General features: G+C 37.8%; 1 pseudogene; it reads left to right on the forward strand.

Moving 5' to 3' along the window:
• Positions 1-11718: 11718 nt before the first annotated feature.
• Positions 11719-17972, forward strand: LOC105093632 (coiled-coil domain-containing protein 93-like; annotated as a pseudogene).
• The last annotated feature ends 2172 nt before the right edge of the window (positions 17973-20144 follow it).

Here is a 20144-nt window from a genome sequence, read left to right on the forward strand (position 1 = left end):
ACTTTTAGAAAAGTTCTCTATTCTTTCGCAAATCACAAGCCTCTTAGTCTGAGAACAACTTGCTAAATAATTTTTAATGTGATATTTTAGCCTATGAATAAACAGACGGTTTGACATACCGTTACTGCTCTTGTGGGGACTTTACATAGTAGTAACAAAAACCTGAGCTTAATTAGTCTCTTCCAGTAAAAGTATTTGAGAAATTTTCCATTGCCTAATACCTTCCCACAATGGAAAATACACTGCACGGGAGGTATGTGTAAATATTTGATTCGTGTTTTACTGATTTCAGTGTCACAACCTATCAATCATTAACACTTCAAAAAACATATACCTGGTTAGTTGTTTCCAAAGTACATTCTTTCTCTGAAGGATTTTTAGACTCTTAGAATTAAAGAGGTCCTTAGTGAGCACCTACGCCAGTTTTTCTTTAATGTCGTAAGTGGTGAAACTGAGATCAAGAATTTTTGAATGAATTTCACGAAGTCCTCCATCCAAACTTAGCTGGCTCTTAGGAGCAAGATCTTCAGCCTCCCAACTCAGTGCTCTTCTTAAGATACTAAGGAGAATTACGATTCACTTTTTGTTCTGAATGAAGGTATATGCAAATACAGTAACATTATCATAGTTGTAGAAATTCAAGTAAAGATGTTTAGAAAACTGTAGGCACAGACATTTGTTTCCAAAGCTATCATATGTGATCACTTTATAAAATTAAATGATAGCTTCTATAGAAAGAATTCTGAGAATATCAGCCTGATATTTCACTACTATGGCATGAAATAAATAAAAGTTCCCAGCCTAGTGCCTGGCATATGATCAGCATGTTAAAGTGTTAGTTATTCTGATTGGGATTAAAAAAAAATCAACTTTACATAGAAAAATATCCAGATTACTTAATTGCCAGCATATATTTTATTTAAAAAGAAAAAGAATATCTACAAGAGGACAAAGAAATTAATTTCGTATTAAAAAAAAAATCACTCACATCAGGAATCTGGTGTAGTGCGGGCTAAGCCAGCACCTTCTAGGAGTGTGCTGTGTCAGCGATCTCTGGTGGGCGCAGGTGTTGGCCAGGAGAGTGCCGGGGTCTGAGCATGGGGCCCAGGAGAGTTAGGCATTTTGACTATTAAATAAACACATTGAAGGCTGTTTCCCCTACATTTAATTGGAGAAGCAGTATGATTCTCTGGTTAGAGATTAAGGGACTCTAAAACTCTTCTGTTGGAAATTTATGCTCAAAGTGAGCTCTGTAGACCTTCTCAACTAATTTATTCAGAGAAGCCAGCAACTAAGTGCTGGGGGCCTGACCTAGTGACAGAGTAACCATTTCTTCTCTGCTTTGATCAAAGAGATTCTATAGAATAGTTTCTAAATCCCTGTTCTTTGATTAGTGCCAAAGCTGATGGCTTATTGTGTTTTCAGTCTCTTGGGAGCAGAGGCAATGTGAGTGATGGACTGTAGCCCAAGCTCCAAGGACCTGATGAGGATAAAGGGTTCCACTGGATTTAGGGGGCTGTGTGGCATCACTAGGAAGCACTGCTCAGCCTCACTCTCTTCTAAAACATAAACTAATGACTGAGATCCAGAAGGTGCTATTAGTTGGAGATGCTGTGGCTTACTTCCTTAAATAAAATGTTAAAACTTTTAGTATAGATTTTGACTCTAAGCCTGTTACCTGTTAATACAATAAATTATTAGTTAACTTAAATAGAAATCAGTTGAAAGGCAACAGAAAGAAAAATAGGGTTCAATTTAGGTATTCATAGACAAGTGGTAAGGAATCTTACCACATTGGTATTTTTGCACTCAGAACCAATTCAGGGAAGTAAAACATTTTAATCCACGTTTTAATTTTCCTCAAGCAAAATGTTAATAGCCTTCCTGGGTCCCATGGTGGTAATGGGAAAAATACATTATTTGGATATTTTATTTATATTGGAATGTAAATGGAAAAAATTGGCACTGAAAATATGATCTGGACATATTTGAGAAGTAGCAGGAGAAGAAGACTAAGAGCTCTGGAAGTGGGCTGAGTGAAGAGGCAGTACAGGGGAGTGTTAAATCCTCTACCTCAGTTTTTCTCACATGTAAATTGGGGGATGATAATACTACTTAGTTCATAGACTTGTTTCGGAGATTAAATATAATGACACATGTTGTTTAAAGTAAAAGACCAGAAACAATACACTATGCAAACTAACACAAAGCAATAAAAGCTGAGTGGTTATATTAATATGAGATAGAGTAGATGTTATGATAAGGAACATTGCCGGGGATAAAGAAGGGCATCACACAATGAAAAGGGGTCAATTCATTAAGAAGACCTAAAACTCCTAAATGTACATGTGCCTGAAAACAGAGTTTCAAAAATCCTGAGGCAAGACACTGATAGAACTGAATGGAAACTATGTAAATCCACAATTCTAGTTGGAGAGTTCAACCCTCCTCTCTTAGTAATTAACAGAACAAATACACAGAAAATTAGTAAGGATATAGAAGACTTAAACAAAACAGTCAACCAACTTGGCCTATATAGTTCTTATGGAAATCTTCATTCAAAAGCAGCAGAATACATATTCTTTTCAAGTGTGTAAGTAACGTTCATATTCACCAAGACAGACTATGTTCTAAGCCACAACACAAATCTCATTAAATTTAACTTGGGGGGAATGTAAGCTCAAGTGGTAGAGCGTATGCTTAGTATGCACGAGGTCCTGGGTTCAATCCCCGTTACCTCCTTTAAAGATAAATGAACCTAACTAACACCCTTCCCCTGCCAAAATAAAAAATTAAATAATACAATAATAAATATATCCAAAAATAAATAAATTTAACTGGATTGAAATAAAACAGAAATCAATAAGAGAAAGATATGGAAAATCTATAAGTATTTGAAAATTAAACAATATACATTAAATAAAACATAGGTCAAAGAAGATACTACAATTGAGATTATAAAATATTTTGGACTGAATGAAAGGAAATGAAAACAACGCATCAAGATTTGTGAGTATAGCCCAAACAGTATTTCATGGGAAAATGATAACATTTAACACTCATATTAGAAAAGAAAAAATATCTCAAATCAATGTTAAGAAACTAGAAAAAAGGAGCAAATGAAGCCCAAAGTAAGAATAAGGAAGGAAAAGTAAGAGAGAATTAGTGAACTAGAAAGAAGAAAAAAAATAAAGAAAGAAAAAATCGATGGAATGCAGCACCTTCTTTGCAAAGGTCAATAAAATTGATAAATCTGAAGTCCGACTAACAAGAAAAAAAAGCAAGAGAGAAAAGATTACTTACCAATATTAGGAATGAAATATATCACTATAGTTCCTGCATATACTTTAAAGAGGATAATAAAGGAATATTATGAATTATTGTGTGCCTATAAATTTGAAAAGTTAAATGAATTAGGCAAATTCTCTTGAAGTCACAAACTACCAAAGACTGAATAGTTCTACACCTATTAAAAACCATAGAAGTTATAGTGGAAAACTGTTCTGCAAAGGAAATTCTAGGCCCAGATGGCTTCACTGGTGAATTCTACCAACTATTTGATTTAAGGATGAAATAATATTAAATCTACACAAGCTTTTCCAGAAAATAAAGGAGGAGAGACTGGCTCAAATCATTTACTCTGATGAAGACATTAAAGGAAAAAAAACCCAAATATAAAAAACTGAACTCCAATATCCCTGGTGAACATAGGTGCAATGCAAAAATCCTTAACAAAGAGTTAGAAAACTAAATTTAGTGATATCTAAAACATAACACATCATGACCAAATGAGTTTATCCCAGGAATTCAAGTTTAGTTTAAAATTTGAAAATCAATCAATATAATATACAATACCAACAGACTGAAAATCATATGATCATCTCAATAGGTGCATTAAAAATATGCATGTGTATTTCTCTGTATGTTGCTTTTTTTCACCTAGCTTTTTAATTTAATTTTTTTTAATTAAAACAATTTTTTTTGGTCAGGGGAGGTAATTAGGTTGTTTGTTTATTTATTTTAATGGAGGTACTGGGGATTGAACCCAGGACCTCATGCATGCTAAGCACGTGCTCTACCACTGAGCTACCCCCTCCCACCCTTAATTAATTTTAAATTTATTTTAATTAATAAATACATTTCAAATATTATTACACATTGATATAAAAAGGCAGTCCCCATCTCTTGGTATTTTTTTTCACTTTGATTTTTGCATCCCTTAAGCAATCAATTTAATCTTTTCAGCTGTTTCTTTCTTATTTACCTTCATGTTTGTAAATAACATGCTTCTTAAGGTTTTTAGTTTTTAGTTTTAGACATAATCTATTGCTTTTCTACTAAGGAAGGTGGTGATTTTGTTTTCTTCTCCCCCACCACCCCTCACACACACTCAGATACATACTTCTCCATGTCTCACATCCTCTAAGTCTAATATTAGTTTTTTTTAGTTCAATCAATAATCCGTATTTATATTATCCTATGACTATTATTTACAGCTAACCTACATAGTGTACTATGCTTACACTTTTGTTATTCCTGGAGTTGGTATTGTTGAGAGTTAACATTTTGTTTCTGTTTTTTCTATATTCAATCACCAATCCCTAAACTTTACCTCTAGGCTGAAAAAAAAAATCTGAATAGTTCACAATCAGATATTCACTTTTTTCTCCCCAGGTGATACCCTTTCTTTTGTTTTCTTTTTTTTTCCTAATTGAATAAATTTAACATGTAATACTGCACAATCTTTTGCTTTCTTGATCTAATTTGAACTGGCTGATTTTTAGGAATTTTGAATCACTGCCATCTTGGGATTTTTATTTACTATTTTCCTAGATATTCCCTAGGAGTGAAGGAAAAAAAAAATCTAGGTTCAATATATCATATGACTGCACCAAATTTAATTTTTTATAGATTTGGTTTCAAATACCCTAGAAAGTTGCTCCTCTGACTCATGCTTAAAGGTACAGATGGTCTCCAATTTACAAAGGTTGATGTTAAGATTTTTCAGCTTTAGAATGGTGGGCAAGCAATATGCATTCAGTAGAAACTTCAAATTTTGAATTTTTCTCTTTCCCCAGGCTAGTGGTATGCAGTATAGTACCCCTGTGATGCTGGGCAGCGAGCCACAGCTCCTAGGCAGCTTCTTGATCATCAGAGGAAACAATCAACACGCTTATAGCAATTCTGTACCCAGAGGACCACTCTGTTTTTCACTTTCAGTACAGTAGCCCATAAATTACATGAGATATTCAGCACTGTATTATTATCAGATGGGCTTTGTGTTAGATGCTTTTGCCCAATTGTAGGCTAATGTAAGTGTTCTGAGTTTGATGAGGTAGGCTATAGGCTAAGCTATGATTTTGGTAGTTCAGGTGTGTTAAATGCATTTTTAACTTACAATTTTTCAATTTACAATAGACTGATTGGGATGTCACTCCATTGTAAACTGAGCAAGATTTATACTTAATCCTCTGCAGAACATTCAGTAAATGAGGATAAAGTCATAGGAGATGTAGGTATAAGCTAATTTTTAGTTTTTCAAACAAATCTGAATTGCTAGTTCTCTGGTATAGGAATGAAAGATGTCCAGCTCTCCTCTTTGTGCTTGGTGAGTATTTTCTAAGTTTTACATTTTTCCTAGTACAACAAAAAAGTATTTAGGACATTGTGAAATAGCATAATGAGATAGTAATGTTCTGTATTTGCACAGTATCTTTTTTTTAAAACATTTTTTATTGATTTATAATCATTTTACAATGTTGTATCAAATTCCAGTGTAGAGCACAATTTTTCAGTTATAATGAACATATATATTTGTCACATTTTTTTTCTCCGTGGGCTACCATAAGATCTTGTATATATTTCCCTGTGCTATACAGTATAATCTTGTTTATCTGTTCTACAATTGGAGTTTCATGAAGATTTTTGCCAAAGATTAGAAGCTATATATATATATATACACATATATACACACACATGATTTTTGTCATGAAAAATATTAAAATATTTACAATATTTATAGCTTCCAAGGTTACAGAAACCCTTAGATTGTACCAAGAATATGCATATACCTCTCAAATTCTTTTAATCCCAAATGAATCCTAAAAATAAGAACCAAATAAGGTAGCAAAACCAGATATTCTATTTTGTAGACTTCCATTTAAATTCTAAATATAGTGATGCTGCTTATTTAGTCATCAGACTTCTGGCAGACCCAACCCAAATCTGCAGCTGAGAGCCTGAACATAAACAAACAAAAAAAGCCTCTGAGTGATCACAATAGACGTTAAAAAAGCTAGCACTTTATTTATGCTAGAGATACGCCAGCCCTCATAGGTAGCAGATATTCCACTCCACCAAAAGAGAAAAGGCTACTATTGGTAGGTACACTGACAGCAGATTCTACACTATTTTAGAAAGATTTCCAAACATGAACAAACAAATCTGTTTTACTACCTAGTGTTAGATAGAAAAGTGATTCTTGTGGAACTTTGCTTTCTCCAGCTATACGCAATTTTTCTTGGGTCCAATAAAATCCCCAGTCCACATAAATATAAAATTTAGCATTAACTGAAAAGCTTAAGGTCAAAATAGAAATGTAGCAAAATTCTTAGGTACAGGAAATGGGATGGATCACACGTTATATAATTAATGGCAATTTCATTCATTTATTCAACAAGTATTTTGTTGGGTGTGTACTCAACAAAAGTGCTAGGTACTGTCCTAGTGAAGAAGATGTATTAGTAAAAAAAGGAGACAATAATATGGAGTTTAGGGTGGAAAGAACATAGTCAGTAGGCAATTGCAATGATTCAGGTGAAGGTTTACAAAGCTTCCACATACATTAAGTATTTCATTAAACATGTAATTCTCTACATCTATCTTTATATTATTAGTGGCAATCACCACATATTCTTCATTCTTACATGAAGGATGACAGTGAGTGCCTACCAGGCACAGAGCAATTTTTTAGGGAAGCTACCTGTGTCAAGGTCTCGCTTTACCTCAAGTGTTTTGAATGAAGTGACCCAGTCCTTTCCCTCCCTCCAGCCTGCCCTTGGTTGATTGGAGAGGGAATTGGGCTCAATGGCAGCCACCCACAGCATGCTGGTCCTCCAGGACTGGGCCTGGGGCAAAAGGATATCTCTAAGTAGTTTTGAGCTGATGCAACCAGATCCTTCAAAGGAATTTAACTGAGAACTTCAGGTCCATAGGAAAACTTAGAAATTGGAATGGCCTTCTAGTTTCTGGCCCTGTGAGACTGATGCGAAGGGTTCTTGCTTTTTCAGGGTTCCCATGTATGTGTGAACTTACACTTCCATCCCTTCTCATCTCTTTCGGGTAAATTGAATCCTTGTCTATTTCTGACCAATGAAAGAGCTTGACAGAAGTGACAAGCACCTGTGTAACAGTCTTCTTGCATTTGTAATAGTCTGTAAATTATTTTAGGCTATAAAATCTTGAAAAAAAAGTTCTGCTTTCTACATTCTTAAGATGCAGTGGATAAGAACACAGGCTGAGGAGCCAGACTGCCTGAGTTCAAATACCAGTTCCATCCTTCACCAGCTATGTGATTTTGGGCAAGTGATTTAACAGGTGTTTCTCAGATTCCACATCTATAAAAAAAGAGATAACAATACTTGGTAGAGTTGTTGAGACAATTAAGTGGGTGAATACAGAAAGTCATCAGATATACCTGGTATATAGTAAAGACTCCATTGGCATCATCATTTGATGATGAAACAAATCAGTATTTCTAGGAGATAAAAATATACTTTGGGTGACTGCTACCATGGGTGGGTTGACTGCTATATGTTAAAGCAGTGGTATGTACTATTTAATAACTTGGATTTCTTCAAAATAGTTAGACAATATTTACACTCTGTTGGCATATTTTAGTCAACAAAACTTTTTATTTACTGCAGAGAAACAGGGGGAGATGAAAAAGGGGGAACAGACAGGTGTAGCTTTTGAGTACCTACTCTGTGCAGGAGGAACCTTCTGTTTGGTTCTGGGGAAAGTGACAGTGATGCCCAAGGAACTCAGAACTTACTCATGACTAGAATCTAAGATCCATGAAGATTTAGAGAACTTAAAAAAAAAAACTGTTTCATATCGGCACCTGGGATATAGTAGGTACTCAATATTTTTTGAATGAGTCAATACATGTTGAATAAATGAAAAAAATCACAGTAAAGAAAAAGGCAATCAGAAGATTTCGAAGCTAGAGAGGTATAAGTAAAGGGCTATGGAAACACAGAAGGAAAGGTAATAAATTCTGACAGGGTGTATAAGGATGAACAATTAAACATCTGAATTGGACCTTGAAGACAAGAGCTTTGACAAGTGGTCAGCCTAATGGGGTGGGGCTCAAAGGGAGAACATTTCTAGCAGAGGAAATCCCAAAGGATCAGAGACGTAAAAATGCGTAGTCAGTCCTTTATGATTGGATTACCACATTCTGTTGATTCTTATTTTGTGGATGGCTTTATTCCCTTGATAACTATGTAAGTTTTAAAAGCTAAAGCCCTAAACTGTTCTTAGAGACAATGAACAGTACATACATGTAAATTTTAAAAATATGTGCAGTATACTGTATATGTGTGCTTGCATGCAATATATTGTATATGTGCAGTCAAATTGTGTCAATTTTACCTAATAAAACTGAAAAATGAAAAAAATGCATAGTCAGTCTGGAGAGCAGAGTCTGGGGTGATTAGAATTGAGAGAACCTGGTGGAGGACAAGAATGGTCCAAGGGGTATGACAAGATGTGAGACTGAAAACTTTATTTGGATCCTGAATGTAAAATAACCTCATGTCCCATATACTGGATTTTATCTTATAGGCATGGAATTAAAACACAAATAGTTTCTATTGAATTATATATGTATATGCTCATAATATTTACACAATATCAAATATTTGTTAGCACAGCATAGACCCAATGATCTCTGAGATCTATAAGGTAATTCTCAAGGTAGTGTGGTCAGAGATAAGAGTAGAGAGAGACTAGATCTGGTGGGTAGGGAGGCACCCAGTAGTTTATTGTACTAATTCTGATGGAAGAAAAATGCCTTTAGGATTTCTGGAGTTTCAACAAATAATGTTAATTCCATCAATCACTTTCAAACTCCACGATGAGCTGCTTTTCTTCATTAGAGAGTCAATTCAAGAAGTATTTATTGACAGAGCATTATCTACTCTGGGGGAATACAGAGAAAGGTTGAACAAAGATGTTCCCCAACTAGTGACATTGATATCACATTCACCTGGAAGTGTGAGGTATCAAATGTTCAGCTATTTGACAATATGACTGATTTAAAAATAGTATTTTGGCATTATGTTGCTGCAAATTGTTGCTGCAAATGGCAACATAATGTCATTTGCAGCAACATGGATGTCCCTGGAGAATGTTATTCTAAGTGAAGCAAGTCAGAAAGAGAAAGAAAAATACCATATGATATAACTCATATGTGGAATCTAAAAAAAAAAAAGACAAATGAACTTAAATATAAAACAGAAACAGAAATAGAATACAAACTTGTGGTTGCCAGTGGGGAGGGGGGGTAGGAAGGGAGAGACTGGGAGTTCCAGATTTGTAGATCCTGACAGGTATATATAGAATAGCTAAACAAGTTTATACTGTAGAGCACATGGAAGTATATTCAGGATCTTGTAGTAGCTCACAGTGAAAAAGAATATGAAAATGAATATATGTATATTTAAGTACGACTGAAAAATTGTGCTGTACACCAGAAATTGATACAACATTGTAAACTGACTATAACTCAATAAAAAATTAATTAATTAAAAAAATAGTATTTTGGTGCAGTTTTAACTTCTTTTCTCTTTTTAAGAGGGCTGTCATTTCCTATTTCTAAGAGCTATTTTGTGGGTCTCTGTTCTAGGCTTTGTCCATTTTCCTATTGGCTTATTGAACTTTTCTTATTAGCTATATATTAAGGGAAGTAGTTGTTTATGTTACAAATTGCAAAATTTCCCCCAGTCTGTTATTTGTCTTTGTTTACAGTTTTCTTATTCAGTATTTCAAAATATAATCAAATGTATCCATTTCTTCTTCTGTGACTTCTTAGTATCACATTTGGAATGACATTCAACATTTGAAACTTATAAAAAAGGCTTCTATGTTTTGGTATTATTATGATTTAATTATATTGATTTAACTTTTATGTTTTTTCCCAATGGTTACCTGATTATTTCAACACGGTTTACCAAATAATCCATCTTCTCTGTACTGGTCTTAAATTCCATCTTTGTTTTATACTTGCTTTCTGCATTACCATATAATTCTAATATTTATTTGTTTATTTTGTTGATAGACTATTTGTAATATAAGTTTTAATGAAAGTTATACTTTGCTTTGAACTAATTAATAAATGACTATATTGCTTCATTGTTTAATGCCTTATATTCATTATCAATATTTTATTATATCATTATTAATATTTTTTAATTAAAAATTATGCCTGCCTGTTATTAATAATAGTTGACTTTTGACCCACCTGTCACTTACTGTGACCATGGATATGTGCTCTTATTTCTGTCAGCTTCTTTGAGCTTTGTCTTTTCTTTTTCTAGATAGATAGAGATTTATTTTGGCATTTTTCTAATTATTTGGAAATTACATATGCTCCATTTTATCTTATTAACTTATCTATAAAATTTCAGGAATCAGCTACTTTCTATATTCCTCAAAATCAAGAATAACATTGTATATTCTGACATTTCCTGATGTAGGATGAACAATTTCCCTCTTCCTATTTTTTTAATGATTTTTTATTCAATTTTTTTTTTTAATTGAAGTATAGTCAGTTTACAATGTTGTGTCAGCTTCTGGGGTACAGCATAATAGTTCAGTCAAACATATACATACATATACCAGTTTTCATATTCTTTTTCACTGTAAGTTACTACAAGATATTGAATATAGTTCCCTGTGCTGTATGGTATAACATTATTTATCTATTTTATATATAGTAGTATCTCCAAATCCCCAATCTTCTATTCTTTCTCAGTTTTTAAGTTAGTACCCATTGGTAGTTTTTCCTTGATGATTATTAATTCTCTTACATCATAGATCTTCTCTTTTAAGAATTAGCTCGGCATTTGTGTTGTTTCACATTAACAACACGTATTTGGACAGTGTGTGTATTTGAACTGGAGCCTGCGGTGTCTCTGCTCTTATTTCCTTCAACTCTTCCCCTCGCTCACCAGGTTCTGGCCACCTTAGCCTTTTTCCTTTCTCTCAAACACTGAAGCTGGTTCCTACTTCACAGCCTTTGCACTTGCTGTTCCTGTTGCCAGGACATTTCTTCCTCAGATCTTTGCCCGGTTGGCTCCTTGTCGTCACTCAGCTCAGCTGTCACGACTCAGGGGCCTTCCGTGACCTCCTCTGCTAAAGCACTTCCCGCCCCACCCGCCCCGTGCCCACGTGCTCATTCACTCTCTGCCTCCTTACTTCATTTTATTTTATGCATGGGCTTATCATTCTCCAACAGGATTCAATTTTATTATTGTTTCCTTATTCACTTCCTTATCCTCCCACTTAAGCTCATTAGGGCAGGTCCCTTGTGTGTCTTGCTTGTGTTGCATCCCCAGGGCTTACAGCTATGACTGACATATGTTACGCCATTAATATCTGGCAGAGAAATATCTGTTGAATGAATGAATAAGTAAGTCCTTGCCTTTTCCAAGTATGCCTTCTTATTCTTCAGAACTCTGTGGAGCTGCTGGGCCTCCAGTCAGCGTGCTCTGGGCTAATCCTCCGTCGGCCTTCCGGTGTTACTCCTCAGCTGCGCAGTCTGGGGAATGGTGGTCATTGCCTCCTTCATTTAAGGACCAGGATCCCAAGGACGGCAGTCTGGGGTGATGGGGAAGCAAAACCTGGGGGTAGAGGGTCCTCGATCACAAGGGCCAGCACACTTGTAAATGGAGTGGACCAACTCATTCATTTTGAAGACAATTGGTTTTGATGTAATGTCTTGTTAATAACCAATGCTGTATGGTTGCTTTAAGAAATAAACATTTTTTTCTTTCTTAAGACTTAAAACAAATTGTATATACTATGAAATTAATTGTTTTCTGGTTGTTGAGTTATTAAAAGTCACCTCATACTTAATCGGTATAATTGACTGGGATTTCTGAAGGAAAAACATTTGGAATAAGGTTGGATTTGTGAGTGAGGCAGGCTGAAATAAGAGTCTGAGATAATTTAAGAGATGAGGGTTGGTGCCAAGGATCTGAGATAGCTGGGGGTTCTTGCTGAGCACAGTGAAGCTGTGCTACAGCCTTTAAAGTGGGGTGCTAAGTGTGTAGCCAGTCCCGGCACCCATCTAGGCAAGTCAGAGCAGACAATCACACAAGGACTCGCTCCACACTCCTCTCCACACTGCCCCCTGGCTGGAGCCTCCCCTCTCAGGGTGCTGTTAACAGTAGGCAGCGTCCTGAAGGTGGCAGCAACAGAGGTATGTGATATCGGTGTGTGTTTGAGGTTGGGTAGGGAGCTGTACAGCAGGGGGAGGTGAGAGGCAAGGTGATTCCTTCAGAAGGAAGCCGGGTCCTCTGTTAACTCTAGGATCCTCTTAGCATATTGCTTCCTCAAACCTCATCCCTCTCTCCATCTATCCCCTCATCATCAACAAATTTTTGAGCCCCTATTGTTCCAAGCATGGGGTACAGTAGTAGACACGGTAACGTCTTAGTTCTCGTAGACTTACTTTCCAGTAAGGTAACAGATGAAACAAACAGACAAATAAATTCGTGCTATTTCACTTGATAAAAAAGCTTCGGAGGGAAACTAAGTAAGGTAAGGAAAAAGAATGAAAGTGTTGGTGGCGCCCCTTTCTGTGTGGTGGTCAGGAAGTTTCTCTCTGGGCACGCGTCATCTGGACTCAAAGAAAATAAGGGGTGACCTCACTTGTGTGTTTCTGGGGAACCTTATTTCCTGACCCACAAACGAGCATGATGCATGGTTTGGGAAATTCTGGTAGGGCTTTGTTGACTGGGTAAGGTCTGGATTTTATTGTAAATAAAACAGGGAAGCATTGGAGAATTTTAAGCAGAAAAGTAATGTGATCTGGCTCATACTGCAAAAGAATCACTTCAGCTGTTGTATGGATAATGAACTGACTTTTGGGTGGGTGTGTCAGGAGAGGTGTGGAAGCTGGGAGACCTGTCCTTGCTAAAACATTTTTTACTTATCACCATTAGTTTTTACCAAATTTCCTTTATCAGAGATGCTAAAAATAGGTAAATAATAACCATCCTTTAAATAGAAGTTTCATAGTTTGTGTCTTCCAATAAAATAATACATGTAAAACCTGACAGAAGTTGTGCTTAATAAACTTTAATTTTCTCTATCTTTCAGGCTTAATCTTAATGTTCACCTTGGTTGAGCAAGATTTGCCTGGAAGAGTCCGGTTTCTCTATAAATCTCATTCGGTTGCTCCATCTCAGGGGCCTTGGGCTGTGTTCCTGTGATCCTGGTTGGATCTTTGGGATTTCCACCTGCACAGCCAGTGTCCTCTGATGCCACCAACATCTCCACAGTGGCCAGGGCTTCTTGTCCTTGGCACATGGCTCGAGTCACATGATAACTTTGCTGTGGCTGCTGATTGCAGAGAAGCCCTTAATTGTGTTCATCTTTGCCCTTTACCACATGTATGAGGAACGAGAAATGAGTGAGAAACTGCTTACTTAAAGAGAAATTGCCTTTGCAAAGAACAGACAGAGAAGAGTTCATGTGAAGTCTCTTTGATCCCAGGATGTGCTTGATATTTTTCCTGTTTCTTTTTCATGATTGACTTTCCCTCTTTCTTCACTGTCCTTTTTGTCCTGGGGGGCTGACTTTTATGAAGTACACCAAAGGATCCCTCCCTCTCTGGGTTCAGGTCAGGTCTGGCTAACAGGAGGCACCCGTGGAGATATGATCATGAAAGAAGAATGGGTTTTGGGTATTTATTCCTCCAGCTTTTTTTTGCTGGATTGTATCATTTGGTTTTATCCCTCTGCTGTAGGTCACAACTCCTGGGGGCAGCCCTCTGTGACAACCACAGCTTCTCCCTCGGGGTTCTAGTAACCCTCCCTGGTCCTTCAGACCTAGGGGTGCTATTAGCTCCTCATTGTCCTGGTACTAGGGAGCTGCACCAGCCTTTGTAGGTTTCTCCTAACACTGCCTACTCCTTTGCAGATACATGTTTTATTAAACTCTTTTCAGCTATCCTGTCTGTTTCCTGCCAGTGCCATGACTTAAATACACAGAAGTTTCTCTAGGAGGAGCTGAGAGGGAAAGTTTAAAACTTTGTATGAAAAATACTTAAAGCTAATCAAACACGAGAGACAATTTTATCTTAATAAACGTGGTAGAAATGGGGACTATTAAATTAACTTATCAGCTTAGCTCATAGCCATCAATACATACTTATGGCATATATATAGCCCATTCAAAACAAAATTGGCAGAATTCTCTTGAGAAGAGAGTGCTTTATATTAAGCATTAAACAGCTACATGTGTCCTTCCGGGACCCACAAACACTAGGCAGAAAGACAACGTATACAGATCTTACTCAGCTTACGATGGGGTCATGTCCTGATAAATCCATTGTAAGGTGAAAATATCACTAAGTGAAAAATGCATTTAATACATCTAACCTACCAAACATAGCTTAGCCCAGCCTAACTTAAACATGCTCAGAACACTTACATTACCTGATAGTCAGGCAAGATCATCTAACACAAAGCCTATTTGATAATAAAATGTTGAATACCTCATGCAATTTATTGAATACTGTATGGAAGGTGAAAAACAGTGGTCAAACAGGTACAGGATAGTTATAAGTGTATCAACTGTTTACACTCGTGGTGGTGTGGCTGATTGGAGACGGGGCTCCCAGCCACAGCCCAGCATCACGAGAGACGGTCACACTACGTGTGGCTTGCCTGGAAAAAGATCAAAATTCAAAATCTGAAGTATGGTTTCTACTGAATGCATGTCACTTCCGCCCCATCATAAAGTTGTACAAATTTAATAGGAACTGTCATAAGCTGGGGACAATCTGTAAAATTGTTTTCAACTGTGAAAAGAAGAAGTTGGGTATCATTGAGCAAGAACCTTCTAGACACAGCGAATACTGGCTCAGTGCGAGTCAGGAACGGTTAGAGGTAGCGTGGCATAGAATTTAGAGCACAGCCTCTGAAGCTAGATTGTTTAGGTTCAAATTCTGCCTCTGTTACTTACTCAGGAGGCCTTGGGCAAGTTACTTATTATCTCTGTGCCTCAGCGACCCATTTTAACATAGGAAAAATAGGAGGACCTAACTCATAGTTTTGTAATGTGGAATAAACGACTCTGTTCATGTAAAACACTTAAGATAGGGCTGCGTGATAAATTTTTAACAATTCTATTTGTTTGTATTATCCTGAAAGTAGTTGCAGGGACAGGAACAGATTATTATTACTTACAGAAATAACCTTATTTGTTGCTTTTCTCCCCAATTCTTCCTCCTTCTGGGATGATGCAGAGAGTGAACGGACAGGCCTTATGGAGGTATGTGCTGTGCTGCAGGAAAGGAGCCCCCCAAATATGGAGTTTATATAGGAGCTAAATAGATTGTCCCCTCACGTTTCAAAGACAGGAGAGTTAGCTTTGCTTCCTACAAGAAACAAATTTTCTTGGGAAAGAGAAGGGGAAGAATCCTGAGTTTTTGGAATGTGTCTCCTGGGAAAGATAAAACAAGTGTTTCTTGTTTTACAAATCCTGGAATGTATCTATGGCTTTGGGTCTCATCTGTCCCTAGAAGTGTAAGCACATACATCTGGGAAGGTAAATCTTCAATAATCTTTTCGATTTCAAGGCTTATCTTTTAACCTAAGTCTAATTAAATTGTTCCATAAAGTCGTAACTGAGAAGAAGCATTAAAATTTTTGATCAGCGTGCGGCACTGCAGCTCCAGGGCCCGCGGGGGTCGGGGCCTCGCCCGGGGCTGCCCTCGCGCGGGGGTAATCGCCCGGCCGCTGCGCTCCCGGCCCGCCGCGCCGCCCGGTACTCCACCCGGTAGCAGCTTTGGGGTGGAGACAGCTTCCTTCGGATGCTCCGCGGGCTTGGCTGCCACGGCGTGGCGCTCCTTGGGGTTCCCCAATGGTCCCGAGGGCCAGGGTCTCCCGGAGGTAGAAACAAGAAAAGATGAACAAAATGTCAAGCTGACTGAAATTCAGGAGCTCTTGGTTGCAGGCGGGTGTTTTGGGGCAAGAATTAAAGGCTTGTCACCTTCTGACCTCGTGCATCACCACCTGCAACTTTGACGTGGATGTTGATTTGCTTTTTCAGGAAAACTCTACCATAGGTCAGAAAACAGCTCTATCAGAAAAAATCCTTTCCGTCCTGCCAGGAATGAAGTGTTTACATCAGCTGGAGCCGCATCAGATCCAGGGGATGGATTTTATCAACCTACTTCCTGTTGTTCAGTGGGTGGTGAAGCGCATTATAGAAACAAAAGGAAGAGATGGGTGGCCACATCCGCGCCTACTCGGTATCCCAGTCCCAGAAGACTTGCAGTCTCCTCGAGGATGACGGCTTCACCAAGAGAAAAGTAAAGGCCATGGAGACAGTCGTTGACCTCTTGGACGCTTACAAGCCCCGTTGGAAATACAGACGCCAGCAGGGAGGCTAGTTGCTGCTGCATGAAGACTCGCGAATCTGTGCTACGCTTTTGGAATACGGCAGGAGATACGGATTTAGCTGCCAGAGCGGAACAGAAGGCTGGGGACAATAAAACGGCGCTCCTGCAGGGCTCTCGGCTGCAGAAGCTCATGCCCATGAGGAAGACAAGCTTCAAGATGCTGAAGAGCAGCGTGTTCAGTCGGTGAAGACTAAGATGACTGCCGTGGCCAACGAGGGGAGCCGTCTGACCGCCAGCTCCGTAGGCCAGATCGTGGGTGTCTGCTCCGCCGAGATAAGAAGATTGTGTCTGATTACGGGGAGAAGCAGTCTGAGCTACTAGCTGAAGAAAGTCCAGAAAAATGAGGCCTCTCCCAACTCCATCATCGGAAAGTCATTCATTTCCTTGCACAAGCGGATTCTGCAGAGGACCAAACTACGAAAGAGCTGCAGGCAAGTCATAGCAGCCTGCAAGCCAGACGGCAGGGAGAGAAGGAAACGCGGACAGAGCTGGACAGCTATAGCGAGAAACGGGACGAAGAGCACGCAGTCCCCGAGAGGGCCGAATCGAAGCCCATCTGAGTATCCTGCAGAACCTGAGAGCCCTTGGAGCCACGAGTGAAAATCTGAAAAGTCAGGAACAGGGGTTTAAAGGACGTTGTCGAGAGGAGATGGCCCGGCTGCAGCAGGAAACTGAAGGCCAAGCGGGCGCCAGGCGGAGGTGAAGAGACCCTCTCCGGGGGAGAGCTGCGTGGTGCCTTAGCCCCTGAGACGACTCACGACGAAGACCTGGACAGACAGCATAATACGGAGAAAGGGAAGCTTTACAAGATCCGTATACTACAGGCTCGAAGAAATCAAGAAAGAGCAATTTTGCCTCGCAAGACTGATGAAGTGCCCAGCCGAGCCGAGCTGATACAGTAGATTTACTGAACTCTACCACCAGATTTCAGCAGTGCACAGACACCAGGCGGTTTTTCGCTTTATATAATACCCTGGATGACAAAAAGGTTTATCTGGAAAAAGTAATTAGCCTGCTGAATTAGATTCATGAGAACTTCTCACAAGGCATGGCCTCCTCTGCTGCTCGGGACCAGTTTTACGTCAGATGGAACAGATCGTAGAAGGAAAAGATGAAGCAGAAGACAAAATGAGAGGAGACCAGTTGAACGACCAGTACTTGGAACTGTTCGAAGAACAGAGGCTGTATTTCAAGACCCTGAAAGAGTTCAAAGAGGAGGGCCGGCCCCAAGAACGAGGTGCTGCTGTCCAAGGGGAAAGCCAAGGACTCCTGAAGATCCTCAGACGGTGTCATACGTCATCCGTGCTTTTTCCTAAAGCCACGCGTCGGCTACAAGATCGTGCAATGGTTCTGGAGATTGCACTGGGAAGATACAAGTGTGACAATCTCCACACATCAGGTACTTTCTTTCTCCTCTTTGCTTCCGCGCATCTCTGTGTCCGTCGTTTTTGTTGGAATCAGATGATACAGACGCTGTGGCTTGGATAACTTGGATAGTTTTTTTATTCCGAATTTAATTTCACTACTAGTTTTTTGGTATGTTCAGACTGTCTATTTCTTCCCAATTCAGGCCTGGCAGGTTGCACATTTCAAAAAATGTGCCCATTTCTTGTAGATTTTTTTATTGTTGGCATATAACTTTTTGTAGTATTATGATTTTTTTTTTATCTCTGTGGTATCAGTTGTTATTTCTCCTCCTTTAATTCTTATTTTGTTTATTTGGGCCCTTTCTCTTTTCTTTTGGTGAGCCTGGCTAAACGTTTATCAAATTTGTTTATCTTTAAAAAACCCAGCTCTTGGTTTTATCGAGCTTTTCTGTTGTTTTTGATTTCTATTTTATTTATTTCCTTTTTGATCTTTATTTCCTTCCTTCTGTTGACTTTGGGTTTTGTTTGTTCTTTTTCTCATTCTTTTAGGTGTTAGGTTAGGTTGGTTTATTTGAGATTTTTCTTGTTTCATGAGGAAGGCCTGTATTGCTATAAACTTCTCTTTTAGAACTGATTTTGCCACATCCCATAGATTTTTGGAGTGGTGTGTTTCCATTTTTATTTGTTTTGAGGTATTTTCTGATTTCCTCTTTGATTTCTTCATTGACTCATTGGTTTTTTTCAGTTATATGTTGTTTGATTTCCACGTGTTTGTACTTTTTCATTTTTCTTTCTGTAGCTAATTTCTAGTTTCATACCATTGTGGTCAGAAAAAATGCTTGATATAATTTCTAACTTCTTAAATTTATTAGACTTGTTTCATGGCCTAGCATGTGATCTATCTTGGAGAATGTTCTATGTGCACTTGAAAAGAATGTGTATTCTATTTGGGGATGTAATGTTCCATAATTATCTATTAAGCCCAACTGGCCTGTTGTGTCTTTTAAGACCACTGCTGCCTTATTGATTTTCTGTCTGGATGATCTGTCCATTGATGTAAGTGGGGTGTTAAAAGTCACCTACTATTTTGTATTCTCAGTTTCTCCTTCTATGCCTGTTAGTATTTCCTTTATATATTTAGGTGCTCCTATATTGGGTGCATATATTTAACAAGTATAGCAGTCTCTTCTTGTATTGAGCACTTTATCATTACATAATGCCCGTCTTTGTCTGTTGTTACAGCCTTTGCTTTAAATTCTATTTTCTCTGATATGAGTATTACTACCTCCATTTTCTTTTCATTTCAACTTGCATAAAATATCTTTTCCCATCCCCTTGCTTCTAATCTATGTGTGTCTTAAGCTCTGAAGTGAATGTCTTTTAGGAAGTATACGGAAGATTCTTATTTTTTGTCCAGTCACAATGTGTCTTTTGATTGAAACATTTAGTCCCTTGACATTTAAAATAACTATTCATAGGTATGTACTCTTGTTTTCCAGTTGTTTTTATAGTTCTTCTCAATTCATTTCTTCTTCTTTTTTCCTCTTCCGTTGTGGTTTGTTGATTTTCTTTAGTAGTATGCTTACATTCTTTTCTTTTTGTGTATCTATGGAAGGTTTTTGATTTATGGTTACCATACATTTCATATATGTTGACGTATAACTATATCTACTTGTTCAAAACTTGTAGTCATTTAAGTTTAAAGACATTCTAAAAATCTACCTTTTTTTTTTTTTACTCCCCTCTGGGAATAATGTGGGAGACATTTTGTGTTTTTGATGTCATATTTTACATCTCATGTTTATCCTTTACCTGTTTATTGCAATTATAGCTGCTTTTTGCAGTTCTTTGCTTTTACAGTTTTTGTCTTTAATCTTTGTATTGGCTTATTTAGTGGTTGATCCTCAATCCTTACTATATATTTGCCTTTCCTAGCAGGATTTTCCCTTTCCTATAGATTCTTCTTTCCTACTTAGAGATGACCTTTTAACATTTCTTTTAGGATAGGTTTAATATTGATGCAATCCTTTAGTTTTTGCTTGTATGATAAGCTCTTTGTCTCTCCTTCAATTTTGAAA

This window comes from Camelus dromedarius, chromosome 6 (assembly GCF_036321535.1).
Source record: "Camelus dromedarius isolate mCamDro1 chromosome 6, mCamDro1.pat, whole genome shotgun sequence".
NCBI classification, from domain to species: domain Eukaryota; kingdom Metazoa; phylum Chordata; class Mammalia; order Artiodactyla; family Camelidae; genus Camelus; species Camelus dromedarius.